The sequence below is a fragment of the Anas acuta genome, chromosome 10, assembly GCF_963932015.1.
Source record: "Anas acuta chromosome 10, bAnaAcu1.1, whole genome shotgun sequence".
NCBI lineage: Eukaryota > Metazoa > Chordata > Aves > Anseriformes > Anatidae > Anas > Anas acuta.
Genome location: NC_088988.1, coordinates 20,154,454 through 20,175,554, shown reverse-complemented (window position 1 = coordinate 20,175,554; position 21,101 = coordinate 20,154,454). Strand labels below are relative to the sequence as shown.

Sequence of the window (21,101 nt, the reverse complement as noted above, 5' to 3'; positions counted from 1 at the left end):
AGAGTTACAAGCATTGAATCACTGACATACAATTCGGATTTTATGTTTTACCTACTCATAATAATGCAAAGGAATTAGTGTAAAAACAATAAAAAGTGTATTAAATGCCAACTGTGCTATGCAATTGTGGTCATATATGTGCTTTCATCACTCTGTATGTTTACCAATAACTATTAATTACTATTTTAAAATATGCTACAGTTTCAAAATCTAATTATTACAGAAGGGGCATAAGCTTTTACCATCCCCTTGTCTGTCTTCTTATGAAATTGCACCTGTTTACATTTCTAAATCTATAGAAAAAGAAATGTTATGCATCTCTCCCATTTTCATTAGAAAAGACAGAGGAAAAAAAAATAGAAATCCATTTGTAACTTTCAGTTCCATTAACCATATTCAATATATTACACATTCTACAATGAGAAAGATAGTTTTATGATTTGACAAAAAAACGATGGTATGATATTTACTGGTGTACAATAAAACAAGATAATGTTTTGGGAAAAAATAAAGTAAAGGACAAGCTTTAGAACAATAAAAGGGATTTTGCTTTAGTCAACAAAAAGTGCAGTAATATCTCATTAAGCTGATTAGTATGCTGCTTAGAAACAGTACTAGGTGCTGTAACACATGATTATAATCATAAAAATCCTTCAGTGTTTGCAAGTAAGCATTAACGAGGTATATTAAATTTTAAGGAGACTGCGACTAGCAGCTTTGTAAACCTCTGAGATTAAGATTTAACCCTTCTGTTACAAAACATTGTTTTTTTTGTCATTTTGAAACTGAGCCCATCAAAAAGCACATAAATTATCTTCTGCCAAGTCTTTTAATTCATTGTTGAGAACCTTCTGATTTCATTTCTCAGGAAAACTTGCCAGATTATAGAGGAATATCTCTGTCCTTCGATGGGTAAGATGTGATTTAAGGCACTTTGATTTGTTTTAAAGAGCTCTCTTATGGAACTAGATAAAACCAATTAAAATCTGGGGAAGGTGTTGTGGAAAGCCTCAACAAGTTTAAGAATTTTAATAACTTTCCTAATACACAGTAATGACTACAAATTGTACCCATACTATGTATATTGCAGAAAATTACAATTCAAAGCTGTTTGTTGAACACAAATGCTCTGTTATGGTCTGCATAATTGTCCACAACAATATTCCACCCTTTCCACTTCTCTACACAGAAAGAAAAGTATCTATAAAATTCTATTTAAATTATAAAGTTTTACACTAATAACTCTCAAACAATATGAAGCTATAAGGTTATATTAGAACATAATATCTTTGTTGTTCAGTGGAGTGATTTGACACATAATTCACTAGTAAAATTACTAAATTCTATATGTTATTGAATAAGTAATCTGGTGAGCTTTCTGTTTGGCATTAGCCAAAAGCACTTACTCACTATGCCTTCCACAAAGGCTGCACACACACTCCAGGTGGATACCATTCCTCAGGCTGCTTCGCAGAGGCCACTTGCTAGATAATTTGAGGCCCAAATCTGGCACATACTTAAAATGCATGTAACTGTGCTCATGGGAGTAGTCCAGTAGACTTCAAAGGATGACTCTTGAAAGCAAAGTTCCACACATGCTTAAGTCTTCACAGAACCAGGGACTAGAACAGGCATGGGTGGTCTCCAAGACAAGACCTATTCGGTCCTCAACAGGATGAACGAGGTTGTGTGATACAATGCAGATCTTACATGAAAAAAGGGGGAAATCGATATTTATGCCTGTATTAAAGACGAACATGAGCCACAAAATTTTGCTCAGATATAAAAAGGTCTTTTTCAAACTAACGCTGCTAAGATACAGGTTTCATGTTGGGGACCCACTAGTTATATGCTTTCAAATATTTATAAAAATATTAATGGGATGAAGTATACCAAAGGAAAAGGCTTATACGTATAAGCTATAGGACTGCGCCTAAGTTTGGCTTGAAGTATCTGATTTCCAAAGGTAGGGGAACATGGTCAAGACAGATATTCACACAAGTAAACAAATCAAATTCTTGGTTTCTATGCAGGTTTTCTGTGCATCACACCACAATCATTCAAAATAGGAGCACATAAAAACACATTATTGTAACATTTTTGAAAGTTTTCTTAACACTTGAAACAAGCCAAATTTCATGTTCTAAAGTATTAGCTAAGCATCTGACAGAGCTGTAGTGATTAGGCTTGCCATTGCCTGAAGTTGACTGAGATTTTGAATATCTGTCTAACCACTTCCTTTAAAAACAAACAGACAAACAAACAAAAACACAGAAATCCACTTTCTTGTCTGGATTCTACATACTACAAGTGCTATTTCTCCTCACCATACTTAAATAAAGCATGTTGGCAAACAATAGAATAAAAATTCAAGAAATTTATTGTTTGTACAGACATGAACATATATTAAAGAGGGTTTGGAAAAGTCCTTCTATATTGTCATTTTCTATAACAGCTTGAAAAATGCAGCCTAGATTTCATTTATTCAGTTGACATCAACGGAACTGGTGTCTTTACATGCTTTGGAAGGTTTGGGTAGTTAATTTTAGCATCTAAGTTTGGAAATGCTGACAGATCCCAATGGAGTTTATTAATTCTGATGTTTAACCCTAAGCATCAATTCAAACCTGTAGTTATTTGGACCAGGGAAGGGAATTGTGGTTGATACTTCAGGTTATTTTGTGACTCTTTTTTAAAGATAACTTTTTAAGCACCAACAGCATTTATAGTTGGAACAGGATAACTTTTCCTATTTCTTTTTTCTCTTTTCTGTCCCCCACAAAACATACACACACATATAATGTAGGATGAGTTGAAAAAAAAATAATCAAAAGGAAGACCAAACCCATATTTTTTCATTTAAAAACTAGTAATATTGGATCAATTCTGGGGAGCCTGACTGACACATGTTGATCTTTTGGCAGTGGAAATTTTATACTTTTTTGATGAAATATGCAGAAAGGTCAGCAAGCCTCTGCTTAATGAGAAACAAACACCTCTAAGTACCACATACTCTGATCAGCTGTTCAGTTTCTAGTATCCAGCTACTGCAATCTCAAAATGCTACAGATCTTCACTTAAACTGTATTCATACCCTCAACTGCCCCCACTTCTTGTACTCCTGTCTCCTGCCTCTGGCCCTGAACAGTTTTTTTTCCCCTACTTCTACCTAGTTTTGTTGCAAAGTATAATTGTGGCATTCAAAATACTGCCATATGAAATCTCTCCTCCTGCAATTCCTGGTTGTATTTAAAAACCCAGGGACCCTGTTGCTGTTCAGCTGTCATGTAAATCAGACTCTCAGTATCCTTCAGCCCATTCACAGCAAAACCTACCAAAATCTCATCTCTGATCCACATGGAAGACAGAAACAAAATTCCTCCTCATCCATCATTCCACCATGAATTAGATAACCAAATCTAATTTGCCTAATTTCTCCCTCCCTCCCTCCCTCTCCCTCTCTCTCTCTCTCTCTCTCCCCCCCTCACACACACACACACACACAAAACAGCAATTTCATTCTCTCCCTCTTTATCTATCATCCCTGCCTGTATCTAAGACCAGATGGGCTATCCCGGGGGCAAGGGATTTTCATTCCCCAGTGAGCCTCTAACTCCTGCTCTCTTGCTTCAAGCCTTGCAGTTCAAGGTCCCAGCTCTGCTGTGGCCTACCTCCAGCTCCTCAACCTCCTGCCCCAGGTCCAGAGAAAGAAAAGTCACAGTGGTCACTGCCTAACCTCTTCTTGCCAGCTCTAGCTCTCTCTCAGGGCCTGGCTGCTCTCCCCAACACTCAAGAGTGCAAGGATGCTTCTGAATCAACAGAGATGACCACAGCTGTCCAGTCCTCATGCCTCCACCCAATTTTTTCTATAGATGCAATGGTCCTCTTCAGACTGGCCTGATGTGCCATTTCTCTCTGTCCATTCTACACCAACTCCCAAATGCTAAAAACACTGAAGCAAACCTGGATGGAGCTCATGAAAATTTACCTGAATATTACCCTTTAACAGATAAACAGTACATCTTTTCAAGTGTTTTTACAAAGTAAGTGTTTTCACAACATTTTTCTTCATTATGTCATTTCCTTCTTGCCTCACCAAACCAACACACCAGGTATTCAAAAAATAAAAATAAAAAATCTGGAAATATCCATGTATAAGTGTTGTTGTGAATTTACAGCTGTGGTGGTGGGGTTGCCTCCTACCTTCACTGTCCTCTGTAGGCCAGGATCTGCAGACAGAGGACTACAAGGTATTTCCCAGCACACTGCTGGGACCAGAAAGAGCCCAGGAGAAATCTGGGTTATAAGCTTTCATGAAAGCTGAAACCCTGCAAGGCAGCTTGGCCCAAGCACTCAATTTGGAATCACAGGTACCCAAATCTTCACAAAGCTCCCAATCTACATTATAACTCTCATTTAGCATCCAAACATTTTTGCCTAAAGCGTTTTTTCCCCCAAAACTTTTTCCTGAAAAGTCAGAATTTTCCAGATGTAAAAATAATGCTTGTTCAGTTCATACACAACATGGTTGTGTGGAGTGTGATAAAGTGTTTTGTCTGCATAAAAACTGAAAAATATCAGAATACTTGTAATTTTCCCATTCCTCTTTTGATAAAAATGAAAAGGAGTAGACACTCAGGACCACTCACAGCCTTTCCCTGAGTATGCTGAAATCTCTAGCTTTCTGTTTTTAAATATATAGTCTATTACACTCTTTTCCTGATTTTGATCTCTCTTATAAGGAAAACACAGCATGTTTTGCCATCACTTGCACTGGGAACAGAAGCACGATGTTCTGTGCAGTAATATATGTTTACAAACTCAACTGCAAATAAAATTTGAGATTGTTAAGAAATTCAAAATGTCTCTGTTGAAATTTGTATAGTCCCTTTTTGACCTTTAATTATCTCAAATGTTTTGTAAGAACATTGTCCCCCAAGACTCAGCACCATACAGAGCACATTGGTATCAGTTGTTCATGGTCTGCCCTTCCTAACCTAAACAAACCTTCCACTCCTGCAGCAAAAGCCATCCTCTACAGCCAGAGAGGCACATCCTCACTCGCCCTGTGGTGTATACCCAGGTTGCAAACCAGTGCAGGTAACACTGCACGGAGCAGGGCAGGAGTAAGCCCTCCACAAGAAACTAAGGAACCATCAGAAGACAGCCATTTACTCTGTAGGACGTACAGTTTCCTATTTCTATTACAAGGGTACTCAGCTTATGAAATTCACAACAAATTTTCAACATTATGAAAATACTCTCTCATCTCCCACATGAAGGTACAGTGAGATGTTCAAGTCCCTTTGATGATACTAATAGTTATTTTGATTTGACTCACATTTTTGCCCTGAAGAATATTTTCTGTGATATCAATAATGAAAATTCTGACTTTAGCCATTTCAATTGAACACACAGATTTTATTTAACTATTTGAAATGGATTACTGGAATTTAAAGCCAATTATGACACCAGAAATGCCTGTCATCACAACTACATTAATGTAATGTGAGATGCTCGACTTCCTTTTGCTGGAAACAGAGAAGGGAAAAAATATATAACAAGTAGAATAAAAAAGTTGAAATACAAATATATGCCTACACACACATGTAAACGTGTGTGCACACACATATCTGTATAACTGTACATATATGTATCCACACACCTGTTATCTTTGTAAACAGATAGACCACATTCAGCTCTCATTTACATCTGCTCACTCCTACCGGACACACACTAAAGCATTTCCCTCTTCACTGCTGTAGAGAAAACAGTCATTTTAAAAACACTGTTGTGCTGTTATTATAGCTTAGATTAGGTTAGTTAAAAGATTTACAGTTCAGTAAGCAAAGTAATGCTTTACAAGCTCACGTGTTTAAACGACAAGCTCGCTCTGGCCCTGATCCTCCGAGCAGTTAGTTACACATACCATTACTTATGCTTTCAGAATACAGACCTGGTATTTGTCTTTCCAGCTAGAAAAATACACATATATCTACACCATCTTGTGGTTCATTGATAAATTCTAAATATTCCAATACAGACTGCTTCAGTTCTTAGCAATTTGTAAACAGGTATCATTGAGAAACTTCAGAATATATATAGAATTTTTATTAAATATTGTCCTTATTGTTGTAGCTGAAACTGTTTAACTAAGGCTGTTATAAGCATAATACACTCCTGTTAAGAAATACAGAACACCAGACTACTGAACCCTTTCAGGGTCATTAAACAGCTGTAAACATTATTACAAAAATAAACCAGAGATTTCATGCTTACATTTTAGCCCAGAGCTTGGTGTGCTGAGCAAGTACATTTTTTTCATCTCTTACAATCAACGCTGGTGACATTTGGGCATCCAAACAAATTACATCACAAATATTACTGAGGTGGGTAGGATACTGAGTGGTTTATTTGCCAGATGATTGATATATAAACAGTAGAGCAGCACAGATGACCTACTCTTCTTTGAATGATTTGTAGGCAATACTAAGAGACATAGATGTAAATAGCTAAATTTTAACAAAAACATGTGTGCATGGAAAGGAAGGAGAGAGATCAGCTGTATTTAATGCCACAAAGATAGCATTTTCTATAGAAAAATAGAAAAATTAGAAAAATAGAAAAATTTCATAGATAAAATGAAATAAACATTAGGCCAGATTCTATTCTTATTTGTACTTATGTAAAATAGAATAGCTGCATTGAGTTCACTGTAGTTTTCCCCTTTTTTCTTTTCACTTTTTAAATTATTATTATTATTTTTGGTTGGTTAAGTAGGTGTCCTGCTCCTTGGGGTATAACATAATCATATTAGGAAAATACATGGTTTCTGGAGTGGAACAGAATGTTAAGAAAAAAAAAAAAGTTGGCCTACAGGTAACGTGTCCAAACTATTTGCAGTTTTAAGCTATTGTTATGGCTAAGTTGGTAATTAGTTACTACTATTAATCTCTTTTTCACACTTAGGTTTTGTTGTCTTTGCAAAGTAGAATTAAAAAATAATTAATAATAATAAACCACCACTACAACCTGGGGCAAACCATTCTTCTGGCACAATCTGCACGAAGCGACCCTGATCCCACTCTCAGGCTGGGAGCGTGGGCAAAGCAGCGCCCATCTTCCAGCATCTGGCCACAGTCAGACTGTAGGGGAGGGAACAGGGAAGGCAACCGACACAACTGTAGCTGCTTTGTAGTGCTGATATTTAAACAAGCATCTTATTGATTTCAAAACAAAGTACTCCTTTAGTAACAACAAAGCCAACTCATTCCACAACAGTTTTTATGTCTTTAAGAAGGGTTAGCACAGGGATTTCAAAGTTTCAAAAGTCATTAACAGACAAAATTATTTGCTGAGGCTGTACTGCTTGCAGTCCAAACTAAAAAGACAGTTGCTTTCTAAAATACCTGTTACAACTGTAGGTTCCTTTCTAGCTAGCACAGTGTTTTGGACTGATAACTGATCAGTAGAAGATAAATCACCAGTGCAGTCTTTAGCTGGTAGCACCCATGGAGTGGAGGACTGTGAACTGTTTGTGATCACAATCTAGGAAGACTAGCACAGAGGAGAGGAGAGGTCATTTATAAATCTCGCTCACAGATTAGAATAGAAAGATTAGAAGAATGCAGACAAGCTGTTTGATTTATTGCTACTTTGCATGTGACTTAGCAAAATCTGTTTTCCTTCTTGTTTATTCTATTTCACTTGCATATACTTAAGAAGTCAGATCCAAAGAAGAGAAAGATAAATAATTGGTACTGAAAGTTCAGTAGCTTAAAAAAAAGTAGTAAAAAATAATAATAATAATAATAAATCCTGCTTTTTTCCAAGCACTGGTTGCATCTGGGATCATTATTTTTTAGTTTATAATCATTGATTCTTTTTTTTTTTCCTAGTGTTTTCCTGATGACAAAAATAAAGATAAGAGTGATACCTAAATTCAAATGGGAGCCTAATTTGCGGAGTGCTTCATTAAACTAAAGCTTCTGTTTTTTGTTTGTTTGTTTGTTTGTTTAGAAATAACATTTTAAAAAGTAAATTTGTTTTTTTCATGTAATTGGAATGTATACAACTGATTAAAATCTCTCCAATTTGATCAATCTTCTGCAGCTCCTATCTGATCATTCACTTTAATTAATCTAACTGGCATCCACCTCAGATTGAAGGAACTTTAAAATTAAGTCTTTAATGATCCACTCTAGTATCATGCAGTACAAATAAAATAATAATATGCCTGGAAGTCTTTGTAAAGCTTATTTATTATTTAATTTTTTATCATTTTTACAGTATGAAATGAATTCTGAATCTCCCACTCTCATCTGAGGACAGCATACCAAACTGCAAATCTGTAATACCCTAACTCATTATATAATATTAAAATATCCGTAATGTTGACACCATTAATCCTGCATTCCTGACACAGGCAAGCTCCAAATAAAAGGCAGTGTACTTCATCTGGGGGAGGATGGGAGGATCAGGTCCTCTGCACTGCTTACTAAGCGATGAAGAAAGACGAGTTAAGGCTACAGAACTCAGATCATGGTTTGAAACAATTTAAATCCTAAACTGTAATGCTGGGTTGATGGTTTTATTTTCATTTCACAAAGGCTTAGATTTAGATTTTGCACACAACTGAATATAATGTCAAATGCACATATGTCCCAAAGATCAAAGTGTGATTGATTGTGAAATATTCACATGCGATAGCCCAGTGAGATTTTGTTCGCAAGGGCACCTGTCAGAAGCATAAACTTGGATACAAATCATCAAGTAAGTATGTAAAATCATTATTAAAATCCAGGCATGCAATGAGATAGTCAGTTGTCTGAAATTATTGGACTGGAGCCAGTACAGTGGCTCAACAGACTAATGCTTTGGTCTTTGCAGATCCTCAGGGCCCTGGTTCAGTTCCTCCTGCTACTGGTCAGGTCAATTGTCTGTACCTAGTGTTGACTTTCCTGGCATTTAATGCTAGGAGTAAAGGAAAAAAATGAGAGCCCATAAGTTCCCTTTGACCTGAGCCACAGAAACATCTGCTGGTTGAGTCAGGAGCTGCTTGTTGGCCAAGTTTAACACTAACTGATCCTGTTGCGGATCAGCTCTCTCAGCAGTAGGTGTCACTGCAATAAATAGATGGATTTCAAGGGACAAAGACACACATTCCTAATGAAAATGCAGAAACAGACTATCCCTGAATAGCAAGAGTTTCAAAAAGGAGGATATTGTCCTATTTGACTTTATGTAAAAGGCTGGAAATCTGGTCTGGAGAGAAAAAAAAAAGATTGCAAAAAAAAAAAAACAAAAAAAAAAAGACTAACGACAACAACAAAGTAATTCTGCCCTTTAGTCCTATGTCAAAGGGATCCTTTAATTCACGTTAATCACTTTCCTGCAATCCCCGGTCTATTAGGTAAAGACTGTTGCATTTAAATGTTAAAAAAATAATAATAATAAAAAATTAAGTTATTTTCTCTAGTGGAACAAAAGACCTAGTTATATGGAAAGATACTGCACACTCAACTGTAGTTTTAGGACTTAAAGACCACATGGTTAGCCTATTTTTCCACCAAATTACAGAGTCCATATACAACCCTATCTGCATGTAGAACAAGGAAAAATAGAATAATACTTATAACAGGTTTGGGGGAGAGGGTAAAGGATGTCTCAAATATAGATTTAATAGAGTAAATATTTTGAAAAATCAGTAACCAATTTACATTTGAAACAATTATATGGTATGCCAATAATATCACAGAGATGTCAGCCAAGTCTACACCATATTTGGTTTCATTATCACAAAATGGCTTGTAGGATAATTAAGGATGCTCCAAATTGCATACTACTAAGTTAGTGGACAAAACAATGCATCACTGAACACACAGGTTACCTGTGATGACATCAACATAGAAAGTACATGCCTAAGAAAATGTTTTAATGTTGGTCAAGAGTTCAAAAGGAAGAAGAAAGATTCAAACTCTTAACTTTGCATAACTTGTGCACATGAAAGAGATCATATGTGATGAAGTATATACTGTCAAAATTCACAGATAGCACAACTGCATTTATTTTACTTCCAATAACATTTAACTGGGAATAAGGGAGAGGAAAGAATAAGGGGATACCAATACATTGTTCTTTTCTTTCAGGTCAGTATATTTAAGAGAAACCAACATGAAAAAAGCTCCCCCATGCACAAATATATAGAAAGTATAAAGAGCTACTCTATGCAACTGGAAAGAGTTTAACAGCAGTGACATGTTGCTCAGATGTCCCAAGCAGTCATTCATGCCAGGCCATCCTCCTGTACTCTGTAAAGCTCCAAGCATCATGGGCTCAAAGTATACTGTGATCAACACAACGAGAAGAGGGAAAGACATTTTCTGCACATTCCTCTTCAGAGCACAGAAATAGTGAACAGCTTAATATAACATCAATACAAACACTTAACAATTTAGAGGTAACTTGCCCAACAGCAGAGTACCCGGATGGCTTCCTAGGCCAGAAAGGGACTGAATTTCAGGACTGTAGAAATGAGTATCCCTAAGTGATCATTTCTACATCTCACTTAGGAAAAAGCTTGCCATAACTTAAATAGATGGCTTATTCTCTGTAAAACAGCCAGGGACAGAATCCAGGACTCTTGACTCCTATTGCTTAGTCCAGTATGCCAGATAGCTTTCTTTTATCAAACATAATTGACTGCTGAAAAGACTGTTTTTTTAACTCATGATGGACCTGTCAGCATAAAATTTTTTGGTTAAAATATTGTGTAGGGCTATTTTGGTTGTTAATAACTGAAATTCTTGGCTGTTAATCCCTTCTACCTCCAGTTTGTCTTCTCTCCTTTCTTTCCTCTTCCCAATTGATTTATTTTTCCCTCTCCCTATAACACATGGTCTTTGTGGCAAAAAGAAAAGACGTAATTTAGAGGGTCATAGTCGTTCTTTGATACAAGTGGCTTTAATGAGTTATTGTTAATATTAATTTCCAGGAAGAGGATAATGTTGAGAAAGCCTCAGTTTCATCAAGGTGAAACCTGAAGCTGAAAGAAGCAAGAATGCTGGGAGGCAGGTGGATGAGTGAAAAAGAAAGCAGACATTACTTAGGTGCTTCTTGTCTTCGTGCTCCCCAGAAAAAGTAGAAAGAGAAAATTCCTTGCAGAATTGAATGGAATAAGACAGATAAGGAAGCTCAACACAAACTCAGACTAGCAATAGTAAAAAATGTTCTTAATTACCACTCAATAAAAATAAAACACTAAAAACACAAATCTCCTTTATCCTTTGGTGTTCTGGTTTGTGCACACTTTTACTGATATATTTCTACTGTTGTCATTTAACTTTATTAATTGATTGCTGCCCTGGGCACAAGCACAAAGCTGGTAGCTCTGGAAGCCACCTAGCACCTCACATGATGCTTTCAAACTGAGATAAGTGGTTTAGACTTAGAGGGTGTGGTCAGCAGTCACTGCACAGTGACAACACCAACAGCTTGATTTTGCAACTGCTATAATCATATCTACCCCAAGGTCAGAAATATGCACAGAACAAACTCTTTTTCAGACTGTAACTTCAGAGAAGAAAAAATTATATTTATGTATATCTGCAGTACTACTGATCACACTGTTCTTTCTGAGGGCTTCATGAGCAGAAAGACAATCTTGAACAGGGCTGCCTATACTTAAAGCAACTGAGTTAGGGATATATTCCCTTATTTCCCTTGCTGCTTTTTAAATTATGTCTACCTGCCTGAGATAGATAATTCTGCTTCACAATAACACTGCCTCTTCCTCTGAACAATGGTGCAAAACAGTCGTAGCAGTTCTGTGATTATGCCAAGGAAGTGACAATAATGTCATATAAACAACCATAAAAAAGGGTCACATCTTCGCAGTACTTTTCAATTCAGGGAGGTATGAGCAGTTAAAAGAACAGGGAATTTCCTCCTACCTTGTGCTGCGAGGTCAAGTGCAAGAAACAGAAAGCCACTTAGTGCACATATCTAAGAAAGCAAAGATGCAAGCACTGATTATGGTAAAACAGTACACACACTTAACTACAATGGCAGCATGACCTTCAGGATCCTGACAAGCTTAGCTCTGACCACTGTTTGGGCATCCCCGTTTTATCTTGGCACAATAACTTTGATCATTAATAGAAGAGGCACTGAAAACTTTGACAGACACAGAGCAAAAAGATTAATATGTGGTAGAAGGAGTGTTAGAAAAGTACAATAACATATTTCAAAGCTATCTTTAGGATAAAAAAATCCTTTAAATAATTTTGATGTTAATTGCAATATTCTGGGCCCATGGCTGGAAAGACAATCTATCATGGTTGATAGGTGAGCAGCAACCAAGCTGACAAAGGAAGTCCGATAAATGCACTCACGGGATGACAGACCCTGGCAAGTTCAATTATGGTTGCCAAGTCAGTAGAGAGGTGGACTCCACTAACTGCAATATACCCTTAACAGGCAGTGCTGGTCAAATGCAGCTCTGACCAAACTCTTTCCAGTGATTGACAGCATCCCTAGAGGCTTTGGCCCTGCAACAGGCTGAGGGCAGCTGAGAAGCCCCAGTGACTGACAGAGTGCTTTACTGCAAGAATTTTGGATACAACACTCAATAAACATAACCAACTCCCAGGAAAACAGTTTCAAGTCTCTTGAATAGCCTGTACAAATGAGCAGTTTGTATTCACTTTCCCCAATTCACATAAAACTTCACTTGATATTAATTTGCAAAATCATACTCTGAAGAAGTAGCTATTTTTTAGACATAAACATCCAAGAAAGTCTATTTGGCAATTAACATGTCTATGCTGTAAATCTGCATGAATCTAGGAAAATTCAGCAAAATATGAAGCCAGACGAATGGCAAGGGAAAGGTTCAAGGAAGCAGCCACGGGAGGCAGGGAGTGGGCTCCCACTGCTTGCCATGGGACATCCAAACGCTCCTCACTGTACAGGATTCACTACCAAAAGCCCCAAAGCTAAGAACATTCAGTTCTCCCCCAAAACCTCCGTACTGCTTCATTTCCCTAAGTAGAAACTCATTTTTTCTGTTGTACTGACTTCCAGTGCCTTCTACCTATGCTTATATAGAGACTGATATTTAGATCTAATTCAAATGACTTTTCTCTCTTTTACTTACTAGTTTTGAATAGACCAGCTATTATTTGATGTGAGAAGGCATGAAGGGGATGTATATAGCAAATTGTGGCTTCTCATACTTCAGCACAAGATTATCTCAGAATTTAAGTCATATTTAATCAAAACATCAGGCTTCCTTGTAGTTCATTTTTTACTTTTTATTCTCCTTTTTTAAGTCACAAAAGAAGTCCTTTCTCAGATTTTGGTTGTTGGGTTTTATTTTCTTAGTGACTTTTTTAAAATCTAAAAACACTGTTTCTAAACGACTTTGTTCTCTTTCTAGATTCTCCAAAAATATTCTAAAAGGACAATGGTATAAAAATTATACTGTAAAAAAAGTAAGTACTTTGAATGAGCAGAGTTATATCAGTTATATCCCTTGCTTATGAAATACCCGTATCATGTATCCCTTATCCAACAGCAGACTCTTTTAGCTTCAATCACAAGAGCTAACAATATGTTATTGATATGATTTCAGGAAACTGTCAGCAGGCAGCTTAACTTTCAGCTCGTCAGCTATGGTGAGTGTATGCACAAAACGTACCTGTACCCTTCCTTCATGAAAGCTGGCAGTGACGGGAACATTCCTGTCAGCTGTCGGGGCACAATAAAGAGAAACATAAACAGGTCGTCTTCACTAAATGAAGTCTTTCTTGTTATACAACTAAAACTCACCTCTGGTTTCACAGGGAATTTAAACCAGAATCAGAGAAGCGTATCAGAGCTCTGAGATACAGCTGAGTGCTCCCTGTGGGAATCCACACTTAGGAACAGCCGGGCAGGTAACCAAAACCAGGGCTCTGTGCCCTCATCCCCTTCAGCCCCACTCAACCTCCTGCTTAGCACTAGGCCATCCTACAGCCTTTTGGCTTTCTGTGAACAAGGTTCAGGCTTTCACCTATTCTCTCCAATTATAGTCAGCACAAAATCAACAGGAAAACAACAGAGCAGGGCAGCTAACTGGGCCACCACACCAAGAAAAAGTGGCTTAAATGATGCCTAATGTTGGGTACACCCTGAGCTCTCCAGATACAGTCAGGATGTTGAATCTGACCAAGGGTGGTGGCCATCAGGACTTCTACTGCCCCCATACTCACTGGGGAGAGGGGTGCAATCAGAAATCAGAAAGAGTTGAGGCTTTTCTGTACAAATATAAAACTTCATTTTCAAGCACTTCTGCTTGAAGGAAAATAAAATTATCATATAAATAAGTAAATAAAGTCCAGTATAGTCAAATTTTTATGTTATCGACTACTATACCTTCAAGAGCTGAAGAATAACCACAAATGTCAGAAGGCAGAACAGGAAGCTAGAAATGCCACTCTTCCCTAGTTTACAAAGCCAGCAATGTTTTTAAACCTAGTTTTCACATTAGTTTACAAGCTTTAATAATAAAAGAGTATGTTGTACTATTCGATGCTGGTCATTTTTTTCTCTGACGATGAAAAATAACAGGCTGCTGCAGGAGCTAGCACAGTTGGTTTTTCTTTTCAAATGATCAGAGAAAGCACCGTACTTTAAGGATGTGCCTTACTTGCTCTTAAAGGGTAAAATGAAATATTCTTCTAGCTATTCTAAGCCTGCCATATAAGTATTATGCTGTTACAGATTTCAAAAGGTTAGCTTCAATGAACCTTACATCAGTATAACCCAAAATAACCCATTCAAGAGAAAAGTAAGAAATAATTGCTGTTTTCTTTTTTTTTTTTTTCCTCAGCTATATTGCTATAATGATTTTGCATAACAGATTGAACAAAGTGCTGTTGTGACAGGTGGTAGAATTCAGCTAGTAAGCACAGAGACAGGGTTCAATTTAGTTTGTGAATCCTTTAATTGTTGTGCAGCTAATTAAAGAAGGTTCTTTACACTCGCAAGTGTTTACCGTTGCTAGTATGCATACATGAAAAATTAAATTGTGCCTTCAAGGGCTGAGAACTATAGAAAAATCATAGCTGATTCTGCAACATGCTTACCAGCTCAAAATAGATGCTTTTCACAATTGGAATTTGTAAAACTTTTTGCTAAGCAAATATAGAGCTAATTAGAAGTGTTCGTTGGACCAATTAACATTTAAATAAATAAGCCATATTGCACATTTCACAGTCTTTATTTAATGATGCTTCTTAACTCTTTGGAAAGATTCCTTTAAGTACAAATAAGTTGTCATAAAAATGAAAGACAAAAATAACACCATAACAGTATATTCTATGCTTTTTTCTTTTCGCCTTGAAGTCTTTTCTAAAACTCTATACCTGTTACTGGGGACAGAGGGAATACACAAATCTGGTTCCTTCTTTCATCTTGTCAAGTTACCTCTCCACCTTTTTGAATACAAACAGCAAAACATATTTGATTACTATTTAAAGTGTTATGATAGCTCTGTTTTGCCCCATGGAACAGAATCTGTTTTAGGAAAAAAAAAATAAACGAACACTTTTATCTCATAAAATGGCCATTGCAACTAAAAAGAAGGGTGTTCTCAGAATGATTGCTCTTAGAGTAACAAAAGCAGCAGTTTGGAAATTTCTTATACAAACAGAAGTGAAAAAAAATCTATTTTTCAGGTCTACTGTTAGCATTCCCATACCTAACCCCAGGGCTGCAATTGCCTGTCTCTTTGGGGTCAAGTGATATTTTGTTTTCAAAACAACTGTCTTTTAACTTAACAGTCCCTTTCAATCAATAAGACCCTTCAGTTTGTGTTGAACATACATCTCTCTCTCTTTCAACTTCAAAACCTCTACCTAACACAAAGGTTACATTAAAAAAAGGGGAAAGGTTTCTTGATACTTTTTTCTAAGATGCGTTCCACTACTTTGTAATCATGCTAAGAGCTAACATGGAAGGACTCATTGTTGACCTTGGCTTTCAGCACAGAAAACCAAATTAACAAGGACCAATTAACATTTAAATAAATAAGGGAGATTAACAAAGAATACTCTGCATACCAAAAGGGTAAAATAAACTAAAAGAAAGAGTACAGCATCTCCCTTAATCAGCATGAATAAAATTCCCTGTTGGTGCATGGAAGCATGGGCTGCTCCTTCCTGGACTGGCAAGGCCTGCTGAGCACCGAAAGGGATGCAGCCACGTGTGACGTCAGGCAGTGCTCTCACACTGGCAAGCCCTTGGGAAAACGTGCAGAGACCCCACAGACACGCGATATACTAACCAGAAGAAAGGTGTTGCCCATATTCGTAGCCTCTGCTTTGCCTCTTCCACGTGAGGTTTTTGGTATTTGTGATTGCCTGCATCTGGTATTCACTGAGAAGCATGTGGTTTTGAATTGATGGCTGAGAAGAACAGGGCTTAGACTAGACACCTATTTTACATATTACTACTTTAATTTCATACACTTCCTTTACCTTTTTTCAAGGAATAGGGAGGATATACCTGAAGATGCAACTACCACTGTGTTGAAGAGTCAGGGCCTCTTAGTTGCAGGGACTCCCTGTGCCTCATGATCCAATGGTGCTACACCAGGCAGGATGAACATAAAGGGTTCAATCTCTTTTCACCTTCCCTGCCTCCTGCTCTTCCTTCAGGTAGACCTCTAAAGAAGACTTTCAACTGGCAAAATTTCTCCACCAAATTTGGTTATTATTATACCAACAGAACAATTAAATCCTCCAAGTATTAGTCACCCACAAAGCCTACCTTTTACAAGAAAACTCCTCCTACATAAAGGTTATGAATAATTCTCAGAAGGTTACAACATGATCTATCATTTTAAATATTTGGATTTGGAGTACTGGTTCAGGCCTCTAACTGACAGTCATCTTTATGAATAGTTAAGAGTTCACAGAGATGATTATCATGTACTATTTAAATATGTATAAAGGACAAAGATAATAACAATACTTTGCACTCTAATAGAAGCTTCTGTCTGAAATTCTCAAAGGAGAGTCTAAGTCCTCACAGATGTACACTTACAGCTCATCTGACCTGCACACTTGGTCATTACTATTACTCTTATTTATCAGACTGGGAAACTGGTAGGCTCTCATTGCTGGATTTCTCAAAACTGATAATGTGTGACTTAATTTATAGAGCAGTTGAAGTTTTCCCAAATGTGTAACCCAAACTGAATCATCACTGTAGAAATTTTGACTGGTGATTTGTGCCAAGGCAGAAGTCAATGAGGAAAAATGCAAGGTGCTCTATAGATCCCAACTCCTACTTAAGTCGGGATCCTTCTCACACTGATTTGAGAAGAGAATTATCACCATGCCTTACCCAAGACATAGGCTGACTGATCAGTACCCTCTGTCCAGCCATAATAAGCATTTCTGTAACCTCAAAGATCATTTTAGATTTTTTCCCACTCTTAAAACTAAGAAATAAAACAAACAAACAAAAAAAGGGCTCTCACTTGGGAGCTATACTTTCTTGTGTGAAAAGTGCTTCTCTGTACTTCTCTGGAATTACAAAACTTGTATATAATACTGCTTCCCCCAGGCACACCCCAAATCCTCTGCTTTGATGAAGTTAAACTTTCCAGTCTTCTGATCAAGAATGTGGAAGAAAGGGACTCTTTTAGCCTATGAAATACAGAATTCTAACCACATGAAGATTTTGCATGTGCTCAATAGTATCTTTCATAGAAATCATGAAAATAGCTAGAAATTTCAAAGGGAAATGTAAAAAAATAAGGACCCCAAATGTAAGCACTACTCCAATTAACTGTAAAGCTTGAAGCGCTGCTAAAAAGTTGGTTGGATTTGCAAACTGGACCTGGACAATTTGAACTAATGAAAACAAATCCAAAAGTCCTCTAGTCCTTAAGGCCATATTTACAAAAGGGTTAACTAGTCCCGAATAATTCTGCCAACATATTAGGAAAACATGCTTTACTTCCTACATTACTAATATAAGTCACCTATTATACAACTTAGTTTCATATACAAATAATTTTCTTAACCAAGAGGAAAAATGCAAATAAAAATCACATCTCTCAAAGCACACAATTTTTCATGCTTCCTTTTACAAAACTAGCATTGCTTCAACATTTTAAAAAATCTCATCGTGTCAGAGCAACACAGATGATATTCAGATCTTTTTTGTGTAACGAGTAAAAAAAAAAAATATACCAGTTAACAATACATAGCTCCGAATGAGAGAGAAATTGGGAAAATCTGTTTTAATGTGATTCTTTTCAAAAGCCTGAGCTAACCGGGAGCTGGTATCATGAAAACCCCCCTGAAAGACAACTTTTCTTGAGAAAAATGTACTGATGAAGTGGACTGGACTGGTTTTGTTCACTAGACAGTCTGTCCTGTCAGGGTGTCTGTGTTCCCTCCCTCTCTCACCTCAAGCCAATCTACTTGCCATAATTTCCCTGACAGCACTATACTCAGCAGCAACTTTTTTTTTCCTCGATTCTTTAAATCAGAATAACAAAGTTACTGAAATAACATCCCAAGCTCCTGGCTGCACTACTGCTAACACAAGGGAGCTCTGATCTCATTTGATTTCCTATAGCTAATCACAAACAGCAAGAGACTGAATTCCCTCATCTCAAATATAACCATCTAAAGTTAAGTAAAATTCAGCATAACATTCACAGATACAGAAGATCAGAAAATTGGTTCACAACAACTTATCACAGAGTAACATGTTAGCACAAGTTAACTGATTCACAGTAATTTTTAGTGTACATGCTCTTGGCAAATGTGATGTAAACTTACTACAGCTTTCAGTGAAAGACATATTTCACTGGTTTCATTAGGGCTAAACTAATACATTGCTTCTCGCATGCTGTGAGGCAGGAACTACTACAGAGACAGATACAGCAGCTGACAATTGGTAATCTGGGTGTTGGGTCAGTATTTAATGCTAGGTTCTGTGCTCTTCCACCTGGATTCAGAAAATCAGGTATTTCAAACCGCAGTTTCTTTTGACAGGTTTTCATTAAAACGCCTGAGTTAAATTTTTCATTTTAAGCTATAAGACTTCTTCCTAGGGCCTGTTTGCTGTGGAAGTCCCAAACATAGAATAGGATATGAGCTGGCAAAAATAATAAAATGAAATCAAAAAAACTAAATCACAAACTAACCAAACTTCTTAATATGCCGCAATACCAAGGTTTAAGACAGTGAGAGATACAAGCTTAAAAAGCTCTCATGATGGACCCAATCTACTACCAACTTGGTGGAAATCTTTCTAATCCTCTTAATGATCTTTGGTTCAAGTCCATGCTGAATTAGTGACAACTAATTTATATCCACATATGATCTCTGTGCAGAATTTGAATTCCCAAGTCTCTAGAGCTTACTGATACAAACAACCACATATATGCACAAAAATTTAACTTACCCTTATCCTTTATCTTTCATTGCACTCTTTGAAACTAAACACAAAAGTCAAGTCCAGTATTTAGAGTTATTTTTTTTTTTTTTTTTTTCCACCCGGAAAATTACTTTCAGTAACCAAAAGCAATCTGAATTTAAAAAAAAATAAAAAAAAAATGACAAAGCTTTCTAAAGTATGATGTACAAAACACTAACAAAAAAATTCACCTATGTGTAATTTCACTACAAGCCACACACCATATAACTGCACGCTATTCTGGTGTTTCTTTCTTACTCCAAAACACTTACAAGGTGAACAGAGAGTCTTACGTTACACATTACTGACTAGCTCTGTAAGTTTTTGTAAATGAAAATTAGAATAAAAATTCAAATGGCAAAAAAATCTCTCCAGGATTTTCCAGTTTCTTCTGCATTATTTCACTTATTTCCTTATTTCACTTACTTCACATTATTTCCATTCAGAAGAGCGGAATGCTCTTCTACCACTGCCACTGCTGCTATCACCTTGTCTCTTTTTGGGGATACATCTTTGCAATAGAAAGGAGTTGATCAAGTGATACAAGACAGAGTGGGGAAAAAACAAACAAACAAACAAACAAAACAACAATGCACTGAAATTATTCCTAATAGCAATTATTTTCCTAATTCCTTTAGAGACTAAAACTAACCATTGAAAATCTTTGCTTTATCTTGGATTTGCTATAGACTGGATTCATGCTAAGAGTGGATTCAGACTGATGAATCTGCTTCCTATAGAAGTTAAGCGTGCATCATTTCAAGTCGGAACAGGGAGCAGATGCAATATGATATGCCCAACTTCTCAACAGAATCATCTCTGCAGAAAAAAAAATGTACTGGCTACAAAACATGCATCCACACATACCAGTGGAAAAACTGGTATGGCTAATTTTATGTCTTCCAGCCTTGACATATGGAACATGCTAAATACTTCTGTTCAGCTGTAGCCACGTCTACTCAAATCACAAATTATATAATAATGAAGAGTAACATACCTTCAAAATGAACATAAAACACATTTATTTTGCAAGCCAGTCTACAGGCAGCTCTGTGTCTTCCCTAAATGAAGGAAAAATATATTGCAAACTTAGATAGTTCCAGAAGTTTACAATACAAAACTTCGGCAAAAATGGTTATAAGCAAAATACACATTTTTCCATACTGTTAGCTGTTAATTTCATTCAACTAACATTGATCAGCATCAAAAATATGTAAATGCTGTTCCTCAAAAAGCACCCAGAACAATTTCTACTTATCACAGAATCATAAGATATCCAAGTTGGAAGATACCCACAAGGATCATTGAATCCAACTCCTTGGTCCCCAAAGGACCTCCCAATAAAAAAATAAATAGAGCATGTGTCTAAGATTGTTGTTCAAATACTTCTTGAGCTCTGTCAGGCTCAGTGCCATGACCACTGCCCTGAGGAGCCTGTTCCTGTGCCCAACCACCCTCCTAAAGGACCCAAAATATTTTCAATAAGAAAATAGACAAATTTGTTCAATACACTTGATATCTCAGGCAGATACAGAGTCATTTTACAGACACAGAACAGAAGCTGAGGAAAAGTTAACTTGCAAATAAATACTGGTAGCATTGGCTAGAGCCATTTCTCT

General features: G+C 36.8%; 1 protein-coding gene across 21 annotated transcripts in view; it reads right to left on the bottom strand.

The window, feature by feature from the left end:
- The window catches only part of ZNF536 (zinc finger protein 536), a 350,225-nt gene that overhangs the window by 187,190 nt on the left and 141,934 nt on the right, over nt 1–21,101 (bottom strand). The window contains exons 6-7 of one of the 21 annotated variants that reach the window (XM_068693349.1): nt 13,700–13,749; nt 11,952–12,003 (exon numbers count right to left, since the gene is read on the bottom strand). The exons of 18 other annotated variants lie outside the window; for them this stretch is intronic. The gene's annotated coding sequence lies outside the window, so the exon portion shown is untranslated. Of the gene's footprint in view, nt 1–11,951; nt 12,004–13,699; nt 13,750–20,479; nt 20,564–21,101 lie in introns of those variants that run through there. 2 more of the 21 variants (XM_068693350.1, XM_068693360.1) reach the window with 2 other exon arrangements.